Source organism: Equus asinus, chromosome 9 (genome assembly GCF_041296235.1).
Source record: "Equus asinus isolate D_3611 breed Donkey chromosome 9, EquAss-T2T_v2, whole genome shotgun sequence".
Lineage (NCBI taxonomy): Eukaryota > Metazoa > Chordata > Mammalia > Perissodactyla > Equidae > Equus > Equus asinus.
The window spans coordinates 7,888,852-7,909,661 of record NC_091798.1 but is presented as its reverse complement, the minus strand read 5'-3'; the positions used below and the strand labels follow the sequence as shown (position 1 = coordinate 7,909,661).

General features: G+C 56.7%; 2 long non-coding RNA genes across 2 annotated transcripts; one reads left to right on the top strand and one right to left on the bottom strand.

Annotated features, from left to right (window-relative positions):
- The first annotated feature begins 1,252 nt into the window (after nt 1–1,252).
- On the top strand, nt 1,253–6,414 carry LOC139046270 (uncharacterized). The gene is made up of 3 exons (XR_011506113.1): nt 1,253–1,586; nt 2,189–2,285; nt 4,496–6,414. It is a non-coding gene; the product is annotated as an uncharacterized lncRNA (long non-coding RNA).
- A 2,413-nt stretch (nt 6,415–8,827) lies between these two features.
- LOC139046129 (uncharacterized) lies at nt 8,828–13,637 on the bottom strand. Its single transcript, XR_011505710.1, has 3 exons — nt 13,573–13,637; nt 11,331–12,095; nt 8,828–9,348 (listed from the first exon to the last, which is right to left on the bottom strand). It is a non-coding gene; the product is annotated as an uncharacterized lncRNA (long non-coding RNA).
- Nucleotides 13,638–20,810: the final 7,173 nt, after the last annotated feature.

Below are 20,810 nucleotides of genomic sequence, written 5' to 3'. Positions count from 1 at the left end.
TGCTTAGGAGCCCATGTGTGATTTACAGACACGAATGCGGGTAGCGAAAATTATGCTCCTGTATCTGAGCTTAGTTTTCTACTAGCTTTTATTGTAAAAACAATATAACATAAAAGAAATTTTGGAAAAAATAGGGGGAAAAATCACCCATAATTCTACCTGGCACAACCGTTTTCATTGTGTGTGTGTGTGTGTGTGTTGCCTTCAAGCCTTTTTCTCTAAGGCGCCAGTCTTAGTACTTCCTCCCCATAAAAGCCAGCTCAAAGATCACTTCCCTGGGCAGCTCTCTCGGACCCCCAGAAACTCTTTCCCCTCTGGGGTTGCCTTTCTCACCCCCAAGTGTCTTTATACTTGTTTTCACATCTCCCCCAGGAGCTTCCTGGGGGCAGGAATGGCGCCCCCATGCGTCTCCGAGTCTGAGGCCCAGGCAGGGCACATGGGTGCATCTCCCGGTCACCGTTTTGTATTCTGTGCTGTCACTGTGCATTAGAACAGATGCCTTTTCCCTTGTTGCTCTGTAGTTTTCATAACTATTGTTTTTAATGGCTCCAGAATATTTCATCAAGTGGATGTTTCATAATGTAGTTAACCAGTCCCCTATTGGGCAATATTTGGGTTGTTTCCAGTTGTTTTTTTTTTTGTTTTTTCTATCACAAATATCTCTGCAACAACCATTCTTGCACAATACAGTTTATTTCTCCTTTTGAGTGAGTTCATGGAATCCCTGGGTGCAGCAGGCCCCCGGCTCTCAGGCCCATTTCAACCTGGCGACAATGACTCGCTAGATCCCAGCTCATGGGAGGGTCGCAGGTGCTCCCCCGCCCTGCCTGCCTTCGGCATAAACACATCCTGTGACCACACGGATCTGTATCCCCGGCTCTGCTGAGAGGTCAGGGATCGAGTTGCCCTCACCCAGCAAATGTTATTAAAGTGCTATTTTTTTTGGAATCTCTGGAGCCTGGCACTGAACCGGAGGTGCTCACAGCGTTGGCCTGTTGCGTCTGCCTGCTCCGCACCTGAGCCCCTTCGTCTGGCATCAGCGCACTGATTTCCCGGGTGAAACCACTCCCCTCTGCATGCAGGGGCCATGGCCCTGCCGTTGCTTTTGGATCTGCTTTTGGTGGATCTGGGCCACCGGCCTGGCCAATCAGAGTACTGCATCCTGCTCGCAGGGATGGGCTCAGGGAAGGTCACATGACCCAGCCAGGGCCAATGAGTTGCAACCTTGGGACATTTGCGTGAGAAGCCCTTTCTTCCCACTGAACTCAGGGCCGAGAGGAGGATGCAGTCATGGATGATGTCATATTGTTGATGTGATATTGACCATGAGGTAATATTAGTGGTGGGACATGGGAGCTGCCTGCAGCCATTTTGCCACTGGACAGAGACCCCACCTGAGAACGGTACCAATGCAAGCAGAATGGGACCAAGAGAGGCAGAGAGAACATCCCTTCCTTTATTCCTTCTGCATCTATTGGTTAAGCCCCACTCTGTGCAGTGCCTGTTCCTGGCCTGGGGAACAGCAGTGACCAAGATGAAGTCCCCGTCCTCAGGAGTCATCGACATTCTAGCATATATGTAAACAGGTAAAAACCAGGATAATTTCCGGAAGTGGCAAATGTTTTGAAGGGTGAGAGTGAGTGGCCAAAGCCTGGGGGGCCTCTCTGAAGAGGTGACACTTGAGCGCGGACTTGAACGGTGCAAGGGGGTGGGATTCCAGGGCAAGGCAGCCACTAAAGGTCCTGTCCGAGGTGGGTGGGGCGTGATGCACAGGTTTTGTTTTGTTTTTAATTTTTTTTAATTGTAGTAAAATGCACATAAAAATTACCGTCTTAACCATTTTGACGTGTGTAGCTGAGTGAAGGCGCAGGTTTTGAAGAGGTTTGTTTTTTGTTTTTTTAAAGATTTTATTTATTTATTTTTCTCTCCCCAAAGCCCCCCCGGTACATAGTTGTATATTCTTAATTGTGGGTCCTTCTAGTTGTGGCATGTGGGACGCCACCTCAGCGTGGTTTGATGAGCAGTGCCATGTCCGTATCCAGGATTCGAACTGGTGAAATCCTGGGCCACCGAAGCAGAGTGCACAAACTTAACCACTCGGCCACAGGGCCGGCCCCTGAAGACGTTTTTGAACCCCTGGATCCAGCAGTAGCTGAAGAAGTTACAACCCCCTGACTTTTCGTTACAGGAGCCAGCAGTCACCCCCTAGACCAAACCTGAGCTGGACTCTCTGCCACTGGCTCCTCCAGGCCCGAGGCAATCAATGTTGTTGGGTGAGCAAATAGGTAAGTGAATAAACAGTAACCAGAAGTCTCTAGGAACATATGCTACCCCTGGCAATGCATCAGCAGCCCGTGTCCCTACGGCCTCATCAACCCTGGGTATTATCTTCAATCAACTTTCGAGCCTAGAATATGAATTACAAGGAGGAAGCAACTGATCTGAGGAGAGAGAGAAGGGATGGCTGGCCTCTCTTCCCGCCATGTCTGGGCACTCATCCGCACACGGCTGGTCTGCGCTTGCTTTGTTCTCCGCTCTGAGCTGTTGTCTTATGGTAGGTTGTGACATTTCCACCTGGAGGTGGCTCGCTTGTTGCTCTGGGGACGTTTTTATTTTTTTATTTAAAGAGAATTTCCGTGGCAGTCTGTGCCACCAAGGGCCGTCGGGAGCCCCTGGCAATATGATTCTGTCTGAAGAACAAAGAGGCAAATTTGCAGAAGATCAAATGCAAAGGCATCGTGAGAGGAGAGGGCTGGGAGTTATAGATGAAAACGGCACCGGTTCCAGCCCGAGATCTGAGAGCCATGAATAATGGAAGATCCACACACAGCCTGGGGTGCGCCGCTGTTGGGGGTGTGCAAGGAGAAGGGTCCCCCCCACCTCGCTGAAGATGTCAGCTTGCCAGGAAGACGCAGGGCCCAGCAGCCGCTCCAGGCAGGGTCGACACAAATGGAAAGAGCAGTGAAGAGAAAGAGGACGGGGCTAAGGGGCCCAAAAGCTGGAGCGCCCACAGCGGCGGGGATTCTGTGTCGCTGCTGTGGCTGCGTGCGTTGTGACGGAGGCTCAGCTATAGCAAAAATACCATCCCAGATTGCCAAAGTGGGGTCCAGATGTCCCTGGGGACTTAGGGGAAATGCAGGGGACATGAGAGCTCTGCTGCTGGACCTTCACTGGCTGGTGCGCCTTCTCTGCCAGGCTCGGGAAGGTGCCCCTGCAGCCTAGTCTGGGGGTGCGTGCTCTATGCCCCTTCCCCTGGGTGTCTACCTGTCCTCTGACCTACTCTGTGCCCACATCATCCTCAGCTCATTCCCCTCTGCCTGCCTTGCCTTAACGGCCCATTGCCCCTCCCAGGTCCCCAAGTCCACCCTCCAGGCTCAGGGCCTCTTCTCCGCACCCCTGCTCTACTCTCCGGCCCTGGCCCCCATCCTCCACCGTCCTCACACTCCTCCCACCTCCCCAGGCCTCGTCCTCCCCTCTGCCCTAGTCTCCTGCCCCTCTTCTGGAGTTCCCAGACCTCTGGGTTGGCTGCTCCATGTTTCCACAGTTGTCCCGCCTGCTGGGTCCTTGAGATCATAGCCCCAGACCCTTCTCTCTGTGCAGGTCTGACTCATCTGGTCCCCTATGCAGCACTGTGTCTCTGGGGACATGGCCTGTCCTTCTGAGAGTGGACTCTCATCATTCTTTTTGGCCACCTAGTACCAGCACCTTCTTCCTAACAAGGAAGAGCCTGCCTCCCTCTGTGTAAGCTGAAATGCCAGACATTCGCCCTCTAAGCCTTTCTGACCGCTAGGACCCCTATCAGTCACATCCCTCCAACTAATGAGGGTCACAAAGAAGCAGGCACCACCCGGAATCCGGTAATCTGTCTACTGATGGCAGGGGCTGCGCCGGCTGCGGGAGCAGCTTCATCTGGCTCCCAGAAGCAGGGGGCAGGACCCGGGGCCCAGCTAGGCAGGTTGGGGTGTCAAAGCCAAAGGCACAGGCAGCGATGTCCTTGTGGTTCCTCTCTGGATGTTTAGCCTCTAAGCATGATGCTAGGACACCCCCCCCAGCGGGTCTGAGGGGTCCAAATATCCTTTAACAAGTGCCCTTTCTGTTTACGTCAGCCAGAATACCTTTCTATTGCTTTGAATTCTGTTCAGTTCTATTGTAATGAAAGACCCTGACTTGTCCCTCACTCTTTTTCAATTTCTGGGTTTTTTCCTTACTCTAATATCCCTTTAAAATACACTTACTAAAAAAATTAATTGATGTACAGCAAAATATTAAGTAAATGAAAAGATCTTTCAAATTATGACCCAAAAATCCAGAAGCCACAAAAGATTGGACAATATCTATCAAAGCTGCAAAGGCATGTGTCCTTTGACCCAAAAATCCCACTTTGGGGCATTTATCCTACCCCTCTCCTGTTCAATTAATGTAGCCTGGAGAGTAAAGATCTTCCCGGTTGGAACAGAGAAGCCTCCTCATCTCCCCCCTCCTCTGTTTTCTACAGGAGAGTCTCCCATTGTGTGGACAGGCCACAGCTCCTCGAGCCGGCCCCCTCGTGGGGAACACTTGAGTTGCTCCCCATCTTTTGCTGTTGTAGTCGGTCAATACCTCATCCACGTGCCGGCTCATACGCACAAAGTGGAGCATCCGTGCACTACATCAAGGGAGAAATCAAGATACAGAACCGTCTATAGGCATATGTTATGTTTTGCACAAGAAGGAGGGAAAATCAGAATATGTCTTCATCCTTGGTATACTTCCATAAAGATACTCTGGAAGGACAGAGAAAAACCTAACAACCTTACCAGCCTCTTGTGGTTGGTGGGGGCTGGGGACCTGGATGACAGTGCAGAGTGGGAGAGAGACCTCCTCTTTCACCTTCTAGCCTTGTTTTGCTTTTAGAACCACGTGATTGTATTACTCGGTTTAAAACAACAACAGCGGAAAGTGTAAACAAGTGCAGCCGTGGTACGTAGATGTGACCTAAATCCTGAAGGTGGCAGTTGGTGGCTGAATTTGGAACTGCTCCCTACTGTGGCCTTGGGGTGTCTCTTAGGCCCAGATTCCTCCTTCACCACAGGAGCCAACAGGGCGCTGGGGAGAGAATGGAGGTGACACCTGCGAATTCGGACGCCCGCCCCGCGGTATGCATGTGAGTGCCAGCAGCTCACATGCCTGCCCACACCACCCCGTTTCTCCCCTTGTCCTGGGGCGTTGGTTAGGGGACCTCTTGCTGAAACCAGACACTTTAAATGCTCCCTCCCTCCTAGGAGAGAAGAGTCCAGAGGGGCGTGCCCGAGCTCTGGAACAGTCAAGGGACAGGCCACATTGGCCCCATGACATCTTATAGATGTCACCTGTTCCTGCCAGTGCAGCCACGATCAGCCCCACACACGGGAAGGCAGCAGAGCAGCCCGAGCCTGTGTTCCTGGCACTCTGTGGAGGCTGAGCTGGGCACACATCTTCAGGTCACCCCTCTGCAGCCCGACTGGGGGAGAGCGAGGAGCCGGTGGCTGGGGGAGGGCCGCGCGCCTATTCTGTCTCCAACTGCCTTTGTTCGAGAATAAACACGCTGAGGCTGTCTCCCCACCTGAAAGCCGCATCTGCTGGAGAGAGAAATCGTTGACAATCTCTGCTTTAGATGTACAGAAAGTCTGAAATTGCTTGGTGACCAGGCAGGAGGGAGCCTGGGCGAGGCCGGGGGATCCAGGCGGGTAATTGCGGGTCATCTATCTGCCTCTGTCAGTGCACACCTGCTCAGCAAGCGTCTGCGGAAAGGACTCCGTGTATTTGCTTTCTTCCCCCAACTTGCATTACTTACTCTTTCTACAGCAGCTGTAAAACCTTTTTCCTAAAACTGCCCTCAAGCCTCATGAACAGGAGACATTCGGAGCTGGTAAGAAAGACAACCTCCAAATGAGGCTCTTGGCCTCTCTTCGGGTCCCTGAGACGAGTACACACCAGGCTGGAATCTGCTTTGGGGTGATGGAGGGTTTCCGTAGGACCTGAGAGCTGCAGAGAAGGACCCAGGGCCCACAGCGTAAAGGGGGTCTCAGTCGCTCCCTCTGCCACCCAACTCAAGGCGGTGGCCCTGGAGGAGAGCTCCCTCCAAACGGGACTTAGGGCTTAGAACCCATTGGACCAGCGCCCCGCATGCCCCCTGGTGCCCACCTGCATTCCTGGGGGTAGCTCTCCCGGCGCCTAAAACGGGTCCCCTCCCTGAACTGAAGCGAGGGGTTGGGGAGAGGAAGCTGGGATAGTGGGGGATGCTGTGCAGCAGATGTGACGTTGGGGTGACTGGTCCAGTTCCTGGGGACGGTACAGGACCAGGGACCACTGGGCAGCCCCAAATGTGGCGAATTAAGCTGGGGCTACGCTCCCCTTGGGGGCAGGGTGGGGCCTGCAGGAGGGGGAGCGGGGTGGCTGACGCTGAAGGCTGTGACTTGGAAGCCCTGTGGGGCTCTGGCACTGTCACTTGCCTACTGAGTGACCAGGGCCATGGGCGGCACAGCTCCAGGGGAGGCTTTCACTACGGGCCTGCGGTGGCCCCGGAGCGCTCTGCTCGTGGGGACCCTCCCCGGTCTTAGCTTCCTCCCCCGAGTGGTGGGAGCTGGCAGAGTTTACTGCTCCCATGGGGTGTGCCAGGCGTGGCTGAGCCCCGAACCCCGTGTGTGGGAGGCCGGCTGGCGCAGGGCCAGGCTGCGCAGTGCCCAGTGTGTGGGCTGTGTAACCCGCGGCTGCGGTGGGTGCGGCGGGCCATTCAAGGCGGATGTGGAGACTTTCGGAGTGAAAAGCATCCCTAGAGACCGTCAAGGGCACCCCCCCTTCCTTACCACCTCAAAGTGATGCCCAGAGAGGTGGAGGGTCTAGCCTGGGGTCACACAGTGGTGGGGCGACCCCAGCTGGGAACGCAGGTCTCCAGGCCGCCTGCCTGACCACCTGTCTCCTTTCTTCCCAGGCCCTGGGGAGGGGTGGCCACAGGCCAGGCCCCGCCCTGGTCTGGGGGTGCCAGTCTGTGGGGGAGGCTCCTGGGCTGCACTGCTGCTCCTCCTGCACCCCTGGTCCTGGGGACATTCCATCCATGTCTTCTCCTGACAGGCGGCCAGGGCAGTGTGCATCTGTAAGCCCCTGGAGACTCCCCACTCCCCTCCACTAGGGATTCTGGAAACTTCCATGAGGCCGTCCCTCCCCTCAGCCTTTCCAGCCCCAGAAGGGCAGGATGGAATGGGGGGGGGGGTGACCCCTAGGGGTGGCCCACCCACCCACACCGGTCCCCTGTGGCTGGTGGAGGACGGAGGGGTTGCGCATGCTGCCTGCCCGTGGGAACAGTCATGTCACAGGGCCCCAGCCTGCAGGGGTGTGAGTGACCTTTGCCCTGGGAACTGTCACAGAAGGTTGGTTCATTGGCTCTAGGGGTGGCAAGGAGCGAAGCCCCTGCCGGAGCCCTCCATCACCTTCGTGAGGGCAAGGCTTGAGAACTCCTCTGCCACAGCCGAGCCGAGAGGGAGGCTGCTGTGGGCAGACGCTCTGGGCTCCGGCTGGTGTGGTGCACGCGAGGCAGGCCCAGCGTGGCTGGCCATGCTGTTTCAAAGAGGAGCTGGAAATCTGGACTTTTAGAATAGGAACTGGCTTGATTTTCAGGCACTGCATTGGTCACATGTGGCCCACGAGCCACCACGAGTCTCCGTGGAGCAGCTCCGTGGGTAGGACTGGGCAGACCAGGCCCTCTGTGAGCGGGGCTGTGCTGGGACCCGGAGGGGAGGCCCCGGGTTTATGCACACACTGAAGGCTCCCCCATGAGCAGGCCCCAAGGCCTGCAGGGGTCAGGCCGTGTGCTGAGGCCACAGGCTGGACAGAGGCCGCGGTTCCCTCCAGTGCCTCAGAGCCGGCTCTTCCCCTGAAACGCCCACTGCGGGAAGGAAAATGCTGGGTGTCCCCACCCCGCCTCCCACATCCTGGGGCCTTCGATGTGCATGGACCCCTCCCCTGAGCCCCTCTGGCTCCCTCTGCCCAGGAGGACAGGACGGAATGGAGGAGGTGAACCCCAGACCCAGGAGCCCACTCGATCCCCAACCTCCTCAGTGGACCAGCTCAGGCCTCGGCCGAGGCAGGGCTTCCCGGCCCTCTGGGGCTCTGGTCTCTCCTGCTGTGTCGGGACATCAGACTGATTTGCCCTCCTGCATCTCCACAGGGTGTCCCCAGGCGGGCGCCTGGGCAGCATTCTGGAAGCAGGCCACACTCTCCCCCAGGGCCCCGTCCCTCGTCCAAGCCCCAGTTCCCTAGCCTGTGAAATGGGCCCACGACCCACATGTGGCAGGAAGCGGACAGGGCGCCGTGGGGCCTGGCGTCTTCTCTGACTGGGAAGGAAGGGGCTGTGGGCACGAGGGTTGGCCGGGCCTCCCGTCAACAAGCCGCAGACTCAGACCCCGAGAGGTGCTGCGCAGACTCAGGGATGCTCTGTCAGGCGTTGCTCCTTCTCAGGCTTCGGCAGGTCCCCTCAGCAGCCCGAGCTGGCTCCATCCCCATCCAGAGCCGCCTGCTCTGCTCCAGCCCGGCTCCTTGAAGCCTCTGTCAGGGCCTCGCCTGTGCCTTCCCTTCCTCTGGAAGGTTCTCCCCACAGCTCTCCACGTGCCTCATCCCTCTCTCCCTCAGATCCCATCAGAGGCCTTCCCACCCGCCCCACAGAAAAGGGGCCCCCTTCCGACCTCCCGCCTCCGCCCCTCCTCGATGCCACCTCAGGAGCAAGCGGCCACGGAAACAGACCCTCTGCTGTGTTCCCTGGGCCCACAGCTCTCTGACCAGCGCCGAGTGAGCTAGTGAACGGTTCAGTGCACGTATGTAAACTGCCCCACAGCTCTGTAACGCTTCGGGGCTTTCTTCACATTTTTAACATACGAGGACTCAAAGGACAGCGTTGACTTGAGATTCGTCTGCCCTCCGAGAGCCACTGAGGATGAGTATGAGTGTGTATGGCCAAGTCCAGGGGTCCTGCCCGCCCCGAGGAAAGAAAAGGACTGAGCACAGCTGTGGTACGTGCCAGTGGCCAAAAATGTCCCCGTGCAGGGACAGGGTGTGGAGGCTGCTGTGAGCTGCAGAGAGGGGGCAGCACGGTCAATGGCCCTGGGGTCAGAGCTCTGTCCTACAGAAGTCCTGGGCCAGAGGGAGCCCAACACAGAATAACTATTCAGTGTGACACAGGACACGGGGGGCATCTTTAGGAGAGGCATTTGCGGGACGCATAGGAACTGCTAAGCTGACTTCAGGAAAGGCAGCGTGAGGAAGGGAACAGTGCAGACATCTACACGGGCAGAATGCGTTGGGTGAATGGATGGTCCTCCTCCTGGGACATCATGGCTCCTGTGTGAGTAAAGGGCAGGATCAGCAGCACTGGATTAAACAAAGTGAAACGACACGCAGGACTTGTCAGAACTTTTAATACACAGTGTCCACTGTGGCTCTCCAGGGCAGGATGGAGTGTGACCTATTTCCCAAGCTGATTTGCTTTATGGAGCACTCTTAGGGTTCAGAGGCCCATCTAACTCACTTCAGGAATTACTGACAAGAGGATGGGGACACGTGATAGCTGGAGGAGGGAGCTGGCATGGGGGAGGAGGGGAAGAAGGACAAGGGAAGCTGGCGTGAAGAAGCTGAGGCCCATTTGTAAGTTCTATGAATGCCCTGCGAAGGAGTTTGGACTTTACCCTATAGGAAGCTGATATTGATGAGGAATTGGCATTTAGGCTGAATCCACTTAGTGACTCTAAGACAGAGGGTGCAATCGGAATGCTACCGAGACTTCAGTGAAGAGGTTCGCCTGGCACTGGGGCAAGTGGAACACATGTACCTGTCTAGGGATGGAAGGGCTGCTCCGGACAGCCGTGTAGGTTGTCACTGCACATCTGCAGGAAGAACTGATCCCAGAAACCATGACATGTTTGGTGCCTCCTGCAGCTGTGCAGTGCACATCCTGAACACCTGTCTATGGCAGCCCTGAGAGGGGCATGCTCGCTCAGCTCCAGTGAATTGCTGCCAAATACGAAAGTGTGGCAGACTAGTATTCACCAATATCAGAACTAGTGAAACTAGCGTTCACAGAAGACTGTACTTCTCAGCCCTCTTGGAATGTGGATGGGCCACGTGACCACATCCAGTCAATGACAAGTGAACAGAAATCAGATGTGTGTAACATGCTGAGGCTGTGCGACATCCATGCACTCTTCTGTCTCTTCCTTCCCTGAAGCAGCAACTGACATGGCCCCGTGTCTCAGATGCCACTGAAGGATGGCAGGGCCTCCATCAGCCCGGGCCCCGAAATGACTGCATGGAACAGAGACCCCGGGCCGCTTGCACTGCGCGTGCAGTGTGAGAAAGGCATAAACGTCCGTGTGGAAGGCCCCGAGACTCGGAGGTGTTTGTTTCCAGGGGTGAGCCCAGCCCGTCCTGACTACACAGAAGCAGAACTGAACGCTCCTGACTTCTGATTTTGGAGAGAACTCTTCTGAAGTTAAATGTTGGGCACCAAGTAAAAATAATACCCAAGACGGTGCAGGCCAGGCAGACTCCCTCTGCAGGCCAGGCATGCCTGTTGGCCACCAGCTTGCCACCCCCCCATCTCAGGCCATGCCGTGGGGCCTTAGAGAAGCGCCCATAGACCATGAGCTAACTCGGGGCTCTGCACTTTCCTGGACAGTCTCGTATACTGGTGGGCGTCTGGGGACAGAATGAGACTCTGGTCTCTGATAAGCTGGGAGAGAATGTCTGGTTACCAACAGGAGAAAGTCGGTGGCTTGTAAAAGCCGCTGAGAGGCAGCCTTAGGGCGTTGGAATGCCTGTAACAGCAGCTGCGAGACACTGGCTGAAGCAGCCTCGAGGAGGCAGGAAACGGAGATTAAGAACCCAGCTCTGCTCCGTGGTGTGTGCCCTTGGGCAAGTCACCTCACCTCTCTGAGCCTGTTTCCTCGTGGGCAAGTGGGGATCCTCGTGGAAAGATGTTGACAAGAGGAAGGGAGGTGTGTGGACAGCACTTGCTCACAGGAGGCTCGAGAGACGCCAGCGCTTGTGGCTCTTGTCCTCTGTCAGTTTAGCTGATGGCACAGAGCTGGCTCCCGCACAGCCCCTCCGCCCCCGGAGGAGGCTCGCCCTGGGAAGGGGCCAGGACTGCGCTCCCTGAGACACACAGGCTCCGTGCCTCCGGGCCTGGCCAGTGCCCGTGACTGCTGTCACTCATTACCACAAGCGTGGGAACTTGTTTTTAAATTGTGGTCAAAAAACACATAACCTAAAATTTACAGCCTTAACCATTTTTAAGTGTATAGTTTAGTTGTGAAAAGCATACTCACATCGTTGTGAAACAGCTCCGCAGAAGTTTTTCCATCTTGCAAAACTGAAACTCTGTGTCTTGCTCACTTTTCAAACAACACAAACGTATCCCCTTACAGTTCCAGAGGCCAGGAGTCCCAACTCCATCTCGCTGGGCGGAAGTCACGGTGCGGGCAGAGCTGGCGCCCTCTGCAGTCTCCGGGGGACAGTCCGTTTCCTTGCCTTTTCCACCTTCTGCGGGCCACCTGCACTCTTGGCTTGTGACCTCTTCCTCGCATCACTCCAACCTCTTACTCCTACTGTCACCTGTCCTACTTCTGTATCCAATCTCCGGCTGCCTCCCTCACGTGAGGATGCTGGTGATCGCGTCGGGCCCACCTGGGTCATTCAGGACAACCTCCCTGTCTCAACACCCACAACTTAACCACATCCGCAAAGTCCCTTTGCCATGGAAGGTCACATATTCTTGGGTTTCGGGGATTAGGACCTGGACATCTTTGGGTGGCACTATCCAGCTGCCGCACTGGCCATCGTGGCTGGCTTAGGGCCTGGGTGCCTTCCCGCAGCAGCCGGGAGGAGCAGGGCCGGGGGAAGTGTCGGAGATGGGGGCTCGTGGCACAGCAGAGCAGCAGGACTTGGGGCCAGGCTGCCCAGTGAGGCCCTCGCCCCCTCTGAGGCCACGAGCAGCTGCCTTCCTCCCTCTCTCAGCTGCCTCAGGCCCGCTCACTGGACTGACAAAGTACTGGGGTACAGACACACATTGCTTCTCTTGTGACGCATCCGTCCTAGTGGGGAGACGGCAGATAAAGAAAACAAATACACAGAATGAGCGACAGCTGGAAGTGCTGAGCAGGAAAAGAAGACGGGGCTCAGGCAGGCCCTCTCTGGGCTGAGAGGATTCAGTCCACACACATTTACATGCCAGGCACTGTTGTAGGACCTAGGACACAGCCAAGAAGAAGACAGACCTGGCCCACACCCTGGAGGCCCTCTTGTCTTATCAGTGGACAAGCCGGGGAGTAAAAGGATGAGATAAATTCAGATTAGCGATGAAGTTATGATACAACTAAACAGTGTCCTGGACAAGAGAGTGATGGGGCCACTTCAGAGGGGGAGGTCAGGGCGGGCCTCTTGGAGGAGGTGACCCCTGAGAAAGAGCATGTGGGGACCTGGGGAGAGAGGGTTCCAGTCTAGGGGACAGCAAAGGCAGCGTGGAGGTGATGAAGCTAGAATGCCCAGTATGGTGCCATGGGTGACAGGTGCTCAACAGTGGTATTAGCAACGAGTAGCTGAGTGTGGGGTGGGGGCTTTGCTGGGACAGAAGATCAGGGCAAGGACTTCATGGCCCACCTGTTGTGGCCAGGGCTTCTAAACGGCTGGTCCCAGCAGTGGGCACACCCGGGGCCACCTTAGACAGAATGAGGGCAGCATGCAAGCCCCAGCTGGAACGACCCAGGCCAGGAGGAGCCCCTGTCTGGAAGGAGCCTGCCTCGGGCCCCCCACGGCAGCGCAAAGCCCTGCTCCCTCCTGCGGGCTGGTTTCTTTAAGGAGACCATCTGTCTGGCTTTCCTCACTCCACTGAGCCTGACAGGGCCATCCATCTCCCCCATGCTCATCCCTGTCTGTCTGTCACCCCCCAGGCTCCCGCCGTTCCTGCCCGGCTCTGAGGGGCACGGTGGCAGGTCTGGCCTCCGGCCTCTCTGTTTATTCTTCTCATCTGGCCACAGCTGGCCTCCGTGCTGAGTCACTCACTCCATCTGCCTGCCCTCCTGTTGGACGGCGGCCGGATCTTCTTGGCTCTCCCGGCGCCACGTGGCAGCCCACGCGTGCAGCGAGTGCCAGGGGCTGCACACACGTGGGGATGGCACTTGGAGCGGCAGCGCGCCAGCCTGCGCACCGGGGGGGGCACTCCAGGCCCAGCCTCCACGGAGGCTGCCGCGGCCCCAGAGGGTGGCCTGGGCCTTTTGCTGAGCCTCAAAGAGAGTGGCCCTGCCCGACGGCCACAGCCAGACCCTGGCAGAAACTGAAATGCTTTGCTCGCTTGCCAGAATCTCTCCATCTCGCATCCGAGCACGGAAGTGAGGGGGCGGGGCATCTGCAGCGGGGGCTCAAAGCCCAGCAAGGCACTTCCCAGGGCCTGGAGCTCTGAATTTGGGTGGATCGTTTGGTCTTCCCAGGACTTTCTCCATATTTTTTGGAAAACAAACAAGCCGACCTGAGGTAGTCTACCACCACCACGTCTCCCCTGGGCCCGGCACTTACTCCCCTTCCTCTAGCAGCAGCACCCCGAAGTTTCCTTAAGCCCTTCCCCGCGATTCCTGTGATCTGGGCAGGGCTGACACCAGGATTGGCTCCAGGAGGGGGCACATGATCAGAAATTAGCCAATCAGAGCACAGCAACCCTCTTTGCCGCCCCTTCCCCCCACCAGAGATTGGTTCAGGGTCAGGTGGGCACCAAGCTGGGCCAATCAGGGCCAGAACCTTTGCTGGAACTTGTCTAAGAAAAGGGCGCTCCTTTCCCCTGGGCCTGTGAGCGAGTAGCCTGCAGGACCAGAGCTACCAGCAGCTGCCAAGTGGTGAGAGCCAGGCTTCTAGGGAAACCAGCAGAAAGGAGAGCAGAGCCAAGACATGGAAAATGAGAGCAGTCCTAACAAGCCCCTAGATCCAGCTGGGCCTGAAGCCAGCCCCACCTCTGGACTTTCCTGTTACCAATGCCAATACATCCCCTTGTACAATACAGTTGGAGTTGGGTTCTGTCACTTGAAACCAAAAGAGTCTTACGTGATATATTCCTGAAAGGGAATCACACCTACCTGATATGCAGGAGGTTCTCAGTAAATATTTATTTTAAAATAAGGCCTTTGTGAGTGAAAAAAGCCATTCTCAGGAGCTGACATATCATCTGATGCCATTTACACGACATTCTTGATATGGCGGTTACAGAGATGGCAAGCAGATACTGGTGGCCGAGGTGAGGGAAGGTGCAGGGGGTGGCCATGAGGGACCAGCATGAGGGACGTCGTTGAGGTGAAGGCACAGTGCCGTATCTTGAGTGCGGGGTGATTTCAGGAAGCTCCACGGACAATAAAATGACGGGACGCTGCGCACACACGGTGCCGACGCCCATTTCCCAGTCCCGGTTTCGTCCTAGAGTTATAGGATGCAACTGCCAGGGGCACTGCGTGCAGGGTACAGGGGACCTCTCTACACTGTCTTTGCCACTTCCTGTGAATCTATAATAATTCCAGAATAAAAAGTTCTTTGCAGGCTCGCAACCCAGCAGTTCTGGGACCCTAAATGGCAGAGCACATGGATGTTGGAATCGACGGGCCCGAGTTTGAATCCCAGCTGGGCGATTCACGAGCTGAGCGATCCGAGGTCTCCTGTCCCACCCTCAGCATCCTCGTCTGTGAAGTGGGGCTCACGGGCCTGACCTGAAGGGTGGTTATGAAGAGAAAATGAAATGGAGAGTAATCTTCCCAGCTCAGTGCCTAGCGTGTGGGAGGCAATAAACAGCGACGGCCACATCTAGCTGGATATAAATACAGGGCTTAACAGGCAGTACGGCGAGTGTCGGGGTCCAGGCCTTGGGCTCTGGAGGCAGCCTCCCTGGGCTTCAGTCCTGGCTCTATAGCTCGCTGGCTAGGTGACATAGAGCAGGCTACTTGACCTCTCTGGTCCTCACCTTCCCCGTCTGTAAAATGGAGATAGTCATAGTACCTACTTCATAGGTTTTGAGGATCAGCAGAGAGGATGCACCTGTGGCTCTTAGGGCTGGATGGTAGTCAGAGCCCTGAGTGCTGTCAGGGGGACACCTGGCTCTCTGGTGGGGGTTTGGAGCACCTGGCCATGCAGTGGGGACTGTAGCAACCTCGCCCCAGGGAAACCCTGATATCCCGGGGGGCCAGCCCTGGAAGTTGTCCTTCAAGGTCCTGCAGCCAGTGCTGGATCCCACCCCTGGCCAAGCAGGCAGCCCTGCTGAGACGGGCTCCGGCCTGCTCCAGCCCTGCCGGAGGAGGAGGACGCACACAAACCCGAACTGGACTCGGCACGGAATGCACTTTGACAGCCTCCAAGGAGAAAGGAAGGATGAGGGTTTGCAGTCAGTGAAAGAAGTTATGGGGACCGTGTGGCCGGGTGACGTGGCTTGAGGTGGATTGGAGAAGCTCCTCTGTCCCCGGTCACGTGGTTCAGGTTCTGTTGTGGCTTTAAGATGCCTGGCATTCCATCCTCACTGAGCTGGAGGCTGGAACCCAGGGCTAGTCGTTGCCCAGCCCTCTGTTTCGTTCCTCTCTTAAACTACAGGGGAAACGTGTACTACTGTGTGAATCAGTTTATGACGGGGTTTGGGGTGAGGCCTGGTAAGGTAGACACAGGGCGCATTGGGACAAGGGGAGAATAAGGCTGAAGGCGCTTGGCCTGCTGGTGCTGGCTCTTGGCGAGAATCTATTTAAAGACCTCCCCTCACTGTCCTGTCCTCATTGATGTAGATCCATTTAAGCAGTTTCAGGGCTGCAGTCTTTATTTAACGCAGCTCTGAGCCCGGCTGCACAGGGGCCCAGAGCTGAGAGGAGGCTGCTCCCGGAGATGCTTAACAGCGAGGCGAGTGCACGGAGCTCCTGAGTAGGAGGAGTGGCTGTACTGGGCAGCAGTGGCCAAGTTTGACAACCCTGTGCCTGCTGCTGCTGAGATGATGGAGCACGCTTGAGCTGAAAGTTCCTACCCTGGAGCCAGGCAATGGCACTTATAAGAAAATCTCAAATTCAAATGAGCTGGTGATTTGGTGGGATGGGAGAGGCTTTACTAAGTAGTGGCTGAGAATAAGCCAGGACCCAAGCTGGCTTTAGCAAACAAGGGAGTATGTCAGCTCGTATGGTAATCTATATAGCTTCAGATATGGCTGGATCCAGGACTCCCTGTGAGAACATTTCATTGTTCCTGACACCACACGCCTCCTGTTTAACATGGAGAGAAGAGCATGTCTTTGGCCAGGCGTTCCCTGCAAAAGTCCTGAGATTCTGATTGATCTGGGTTAGGTCATGTGCCTGTTCCCCAAATCAGTCACTGTAGCCTGGGGGATGGAGTATGATTGTCTTGGTGCACTCCAAGGGGCCAAGTCAGGTGGGGAGGGCATCAGTTCTATCCAAGCCTCTCAGAGAGTTGGGGGCCCAGAGCAGGGCCAATCTGGTTAGGCAGCAAGCAGAATTCTGGTTCATAAGGATGCTCAGCCTGCGTCACAAGCTTTGTCCACTCACCCTGCTCAGCAGCATCTGCAGACACTCTTCTGCCCATTTGACAGATGAGAACACTGAACTAAAGGAACTTGCCCAAGCCCTACACCCAGAGAGGACTCCACCCTCGTTCTATTTTATTCCAAGTCCTTTCCATGCCCTCCTGGTCCAGCCTGTCCCTGCTTCCCTGCCCCCGATATTCCCGAGCACTTAGACTCCGAGATCTGCTCAGGGATGTGCTCAAGGTCACAGCCAGCAAATGCAGAAGAGAAACCAGAATCCACACCTGATTGTCCCTCACCTCCCGTCTGCCCCCTGCTTGGGAACCTGGTCTTACTGTGCGGCCTGGGCTCCATTTGGTTGCGGGCCTCCGTTTCTCACTTCCCCTCGGCCTTGCATGGCGGCTCCAGCACCCGACAGTGGGCTGCGCTTTCCTGGGGCTCCACGCTACGGCTTTTTGCATGTGCCTTTCTCTTCCTCTAATCCATTTTCTTTCTCACTAATTGTTTTGTTCTAATTCTTTAGGGGTAATTTTCTTCTATTATTTTATTTCTACAGTTAACACCCTCCAATTAATTCATAGCTCTTGAAAGTTCTCACATACGTTGCCCTGAAGGCCCTTCCCGTTTAACGCTGTGTGTGGTCGCGACGGCTCTGGCAGCACGGTCATCCAGGCACAGGGAGTGCACCCAGGCTCTCGGTCCCGCTGGTGGCACCTGATGTTCGTAAGAACTTTTCGAGAGCTGGCTCACCTTACAAAGAGGGAAGATCGAGGCTCAGGCCCTGGTGCGGCAGAGCTGGGGTTTGAACCGCCGTCCCTCCACCATCCTGAGCTCCTGGTGCAGGGAGAGCTGGGTGTGCTTCCGACCTTCTGGGGTGGCCCTGGAGTGAACTTGGTGGCCATGCCAGCGCCACCCCTGGTGAGCCTCTGCAGCCCGTCCCTGGGTCCTACTGAGAAACTGCCCTGGCAGGTGGGAGGAGTGGAGCCCGGGGGATCTTGGGGTCTTGGCGTCCACGCATGGATGGGAAAAGACAGTGCCAGCGCCGGCCTCTCCGGGGAAGGGAAGGGAAAAATGCAACACCAACTATGTTTGCAGAGAAATAAAAAATGATTTTAAATTCTATTTTCCTGTCTCTCTCAGCATGTCCCCTGGCACTATTTTATCTAGTAAATAGGAGGCCTAGTTGTTATTCTCAATTATGATATTAATTCTCTGGGTGACCCTGGGCTACTTACCTCCCTGCTCGGAGCTGGCTTCTCTATCTGTCACTACCTGCTCAAGGACAAAAAGAGCTTCTGCAGGAAGGGAGCGCCCTGTGCCTGGAACAGACCTGGCCCTCGTTAGCCAGCAGGCGCTGCAGGTGGGGGCGCAGAGTGGTGGTGAGGGGTGCCCAGGATCGTGGCTCGAGGAGCCTGCTCTCACCCTCTCTCTCCTCTTTCCTAACCACAGACCCCTCCCTCCTAACCATGTTTTGTACTTGTTAGCTTCACAGACCGCTCTGCCAACCTCCTTGTCCTGTTTGGTTCTGGAATTTTCTCCTGCCCTCTACTGCAGGAGGAAGGGGAGGGGTGGCAGCAAATTCCCAGCTGGGTGCAAACTTCCTCCGTCATGTGGTTGGTTCAATATTATTTTCATATTTTTCCGGCCATCTCCCCTCCTTGGGGGGCAAGGTTGCCACGGGTAATTGGCCCCGAATTTGTTTACCTCAGCACTCGAGGCTCCCTCTCCCTCCCGTCTCTCCCTCCTCTCCTCCATCCCGCGTGGCTCCCTAGGCCATCTGGAATCTCAGTTCCCTCTCCCCGGTGTGTGGGCCGGAGAAGGCCAGTTGGAGCACCGTATGGAGGCCCGAGCTTCCCTCATACACAGGCAACTGGATTCAGAAACCAGCTCATCGGTGACAAAGGAAAAATACAAATAACACATGCAGAGACCTCGGGCTGGGTTTCAGCAAATACAGATGAAAGCAGGTCCCTGATGAAACATTCTAATGATTTTTGCTCTTGCTCAGAGCTGAAGACTAATGTTGAAATATTGGTCATCACAAAGGAAAGGGTTGGGGTGGGGGTGGGAGCCGAGTCCGCTTCTGCAGGAGGCCGAGAGAGGCGAGAGCCTTGTGGCCTACCCAAGCTACCTCGAGGGTCCTCAGTGAGGCAGGCCGGAGGCATGATCCTCTGTTGTTGTTTCTAATAGAGAAGGAAACTGAGGCTTAGAAAGAGTATAGTTTCGCTCTGTGAGGGTCTGCGACTCCCCGGGGTCTTTCTGCTGAGCCAGGCAGGCAGCCTCCGCGGAGATGGATTTCCATGGCTTAGGGAGGACTTTGGGTCAGATCTGTGACAAATCCTCTCCTGAAAGCCAAGGTGACAGTCAAAATAATTAGCAACCTTAAGGGCCATGCGCTGATCAACCGGAGCTGTGGCCAGCCACGAGACGGGGCAGGTCCAGGGGGCCCTGGAGGCCCAGGGAGGCGAGAGTGGCCTGGAGGGAGGAGCTGGGGGCCACCAGGAACCAGAGGCAGCAGCTACTCCCACCTCCACATTCTAGCAACTGGCTCTCAGCACCAGGCGTCCCGTGATCCTCAGCGCTGCTCCCACTGGTACCTGGACGTGGGCCAGCTCACGGCTTCCGCAGGAGCCAAACCCGCCGCGCTGGGCAGCTTCCTGTCCTCACCTGCACAGGCCCGGGAGGCCTGGAGGAGGGTGGGAGGCCAGGCTCCAGGGTCTCCCAGCTGGCCGCCTCTCCGGCCTTGGTTTCCCAATCCGTGCCGTGGGGGCAGCTGTAGCACTTGGTGCCCTGGAGCTTTAAGCAGGGAAGACGACCTTGTCCAGCACTCAGCCTACAGCCCAGTGTGAGGTGGCTCCCCAGTAAATGTTCACTGTACTTCTGGTTTCCAACCCGCTCCTCCACCCACTGCAGCTCCAGTCCTTCAAGAAACGTGACCGTCAAGCAGTGAGAAGAGTCACCCTAACAAACAGACCAGCGTCTGTACTGGGGACGGCACGGGCGGCTGTGGCCACAATGCCCCCACCCCCCCACCACCAGGCCCCTCTCCGGAGCGCCCTGGGGAGCCAGCTCCTGGAGCACCATGCAGAGCCAGCATCCTTTCTTCACAGCGAGGTGGGGACAGTCGGGCTCGTTCCCCTGCTGGGGAGCAGGGGAACCCTGGTTCTGAGGGCCCTACCCAGACCTCACCCTCACCTCGGCTGGAGCAGGGCTGGGCAGAAGAAGGGCCAGGGGCTGCCTGAGGAGGCCCTTCCCAAGTGGGGAGCTGAGGCGGCTCCAGGTCAGCACACGACCTCCTCGGGGCCGTGAGGAAGGGGCCCTTCTCCTTTGAACCCGAGTCACACTTTTGGAAGGCAGCCCTGTCCCTTGACACCAGGCTTCCTATCCAGCCCCTGCTCATGTCACTGCTGATGGGGACTGCATCGCCCTCGGGGGTCCTGCTCAGGTGCAGGGACGACAGGAAAGGACTTGACCAGATGTCCTTCCTTCTTCCTGTCCACCCACCCCGCCCACCTCGCAGGAAGCCACACAGAGGACTTTCAGATTCCGTCAGCTGACCACAGCCAGGCTGCTGTTGCATCCATCGGGCCTCGCCACCTCCCTCTGGAGAGGACGGGGAGGGAGCTGGGCTGGAGATGGGGGGGCGGTGATGGCCTTGGAGGGAACATCACAGCAGTGGCTCCTCTGGTCTCTGGCTAGGACCCCCCCCATCAAAGTGTGGGGGTCCCCCTGTAGCGCCTGTATCTGAGTCACCTGGGGCACTTAAAAACATGCAGATTCCAGGGCCCCACCTCAGTCCTGCCGAGTGAGAGTCACGGGGCAGGGCCACGAAATGGACCTTTCACACGGTGACTCCAGAGAGTCTCACGCTTCGAAATGTTTAAGACCCACTCCCCTAGACTGAGATGTCACGCTCTGGCAACAGAGCCCCTTCAACTTCCTCCTGCCTATCCCGGGTTGCCTGGGGTTGAGCCCCATCTTTTCTGCTGACGAGCTGTGGGAGTCTGGCTGGGCACCTCAGCCGTGAGATGGGAGAGGAGCAGAGGCCGCCTCCCCTGAGCGGCCTCCAAGGGGCGGCAGGCACCTTGCCTCTGGTTCCCTGAGAGCAGCTCAGAGAGGAGCCGCTACAGATGGGAGCTGTCCCCAGGCTGGTCCCCATCCTCTTCCAGCACCAGGAGGTGGGACTTGTCGGGTGGGAAAGGCTCTGAGCCGACACACGAGGCTCCCATCCTGGCTTCACCACCTGCCCCCGCATGATCTGGGGCAA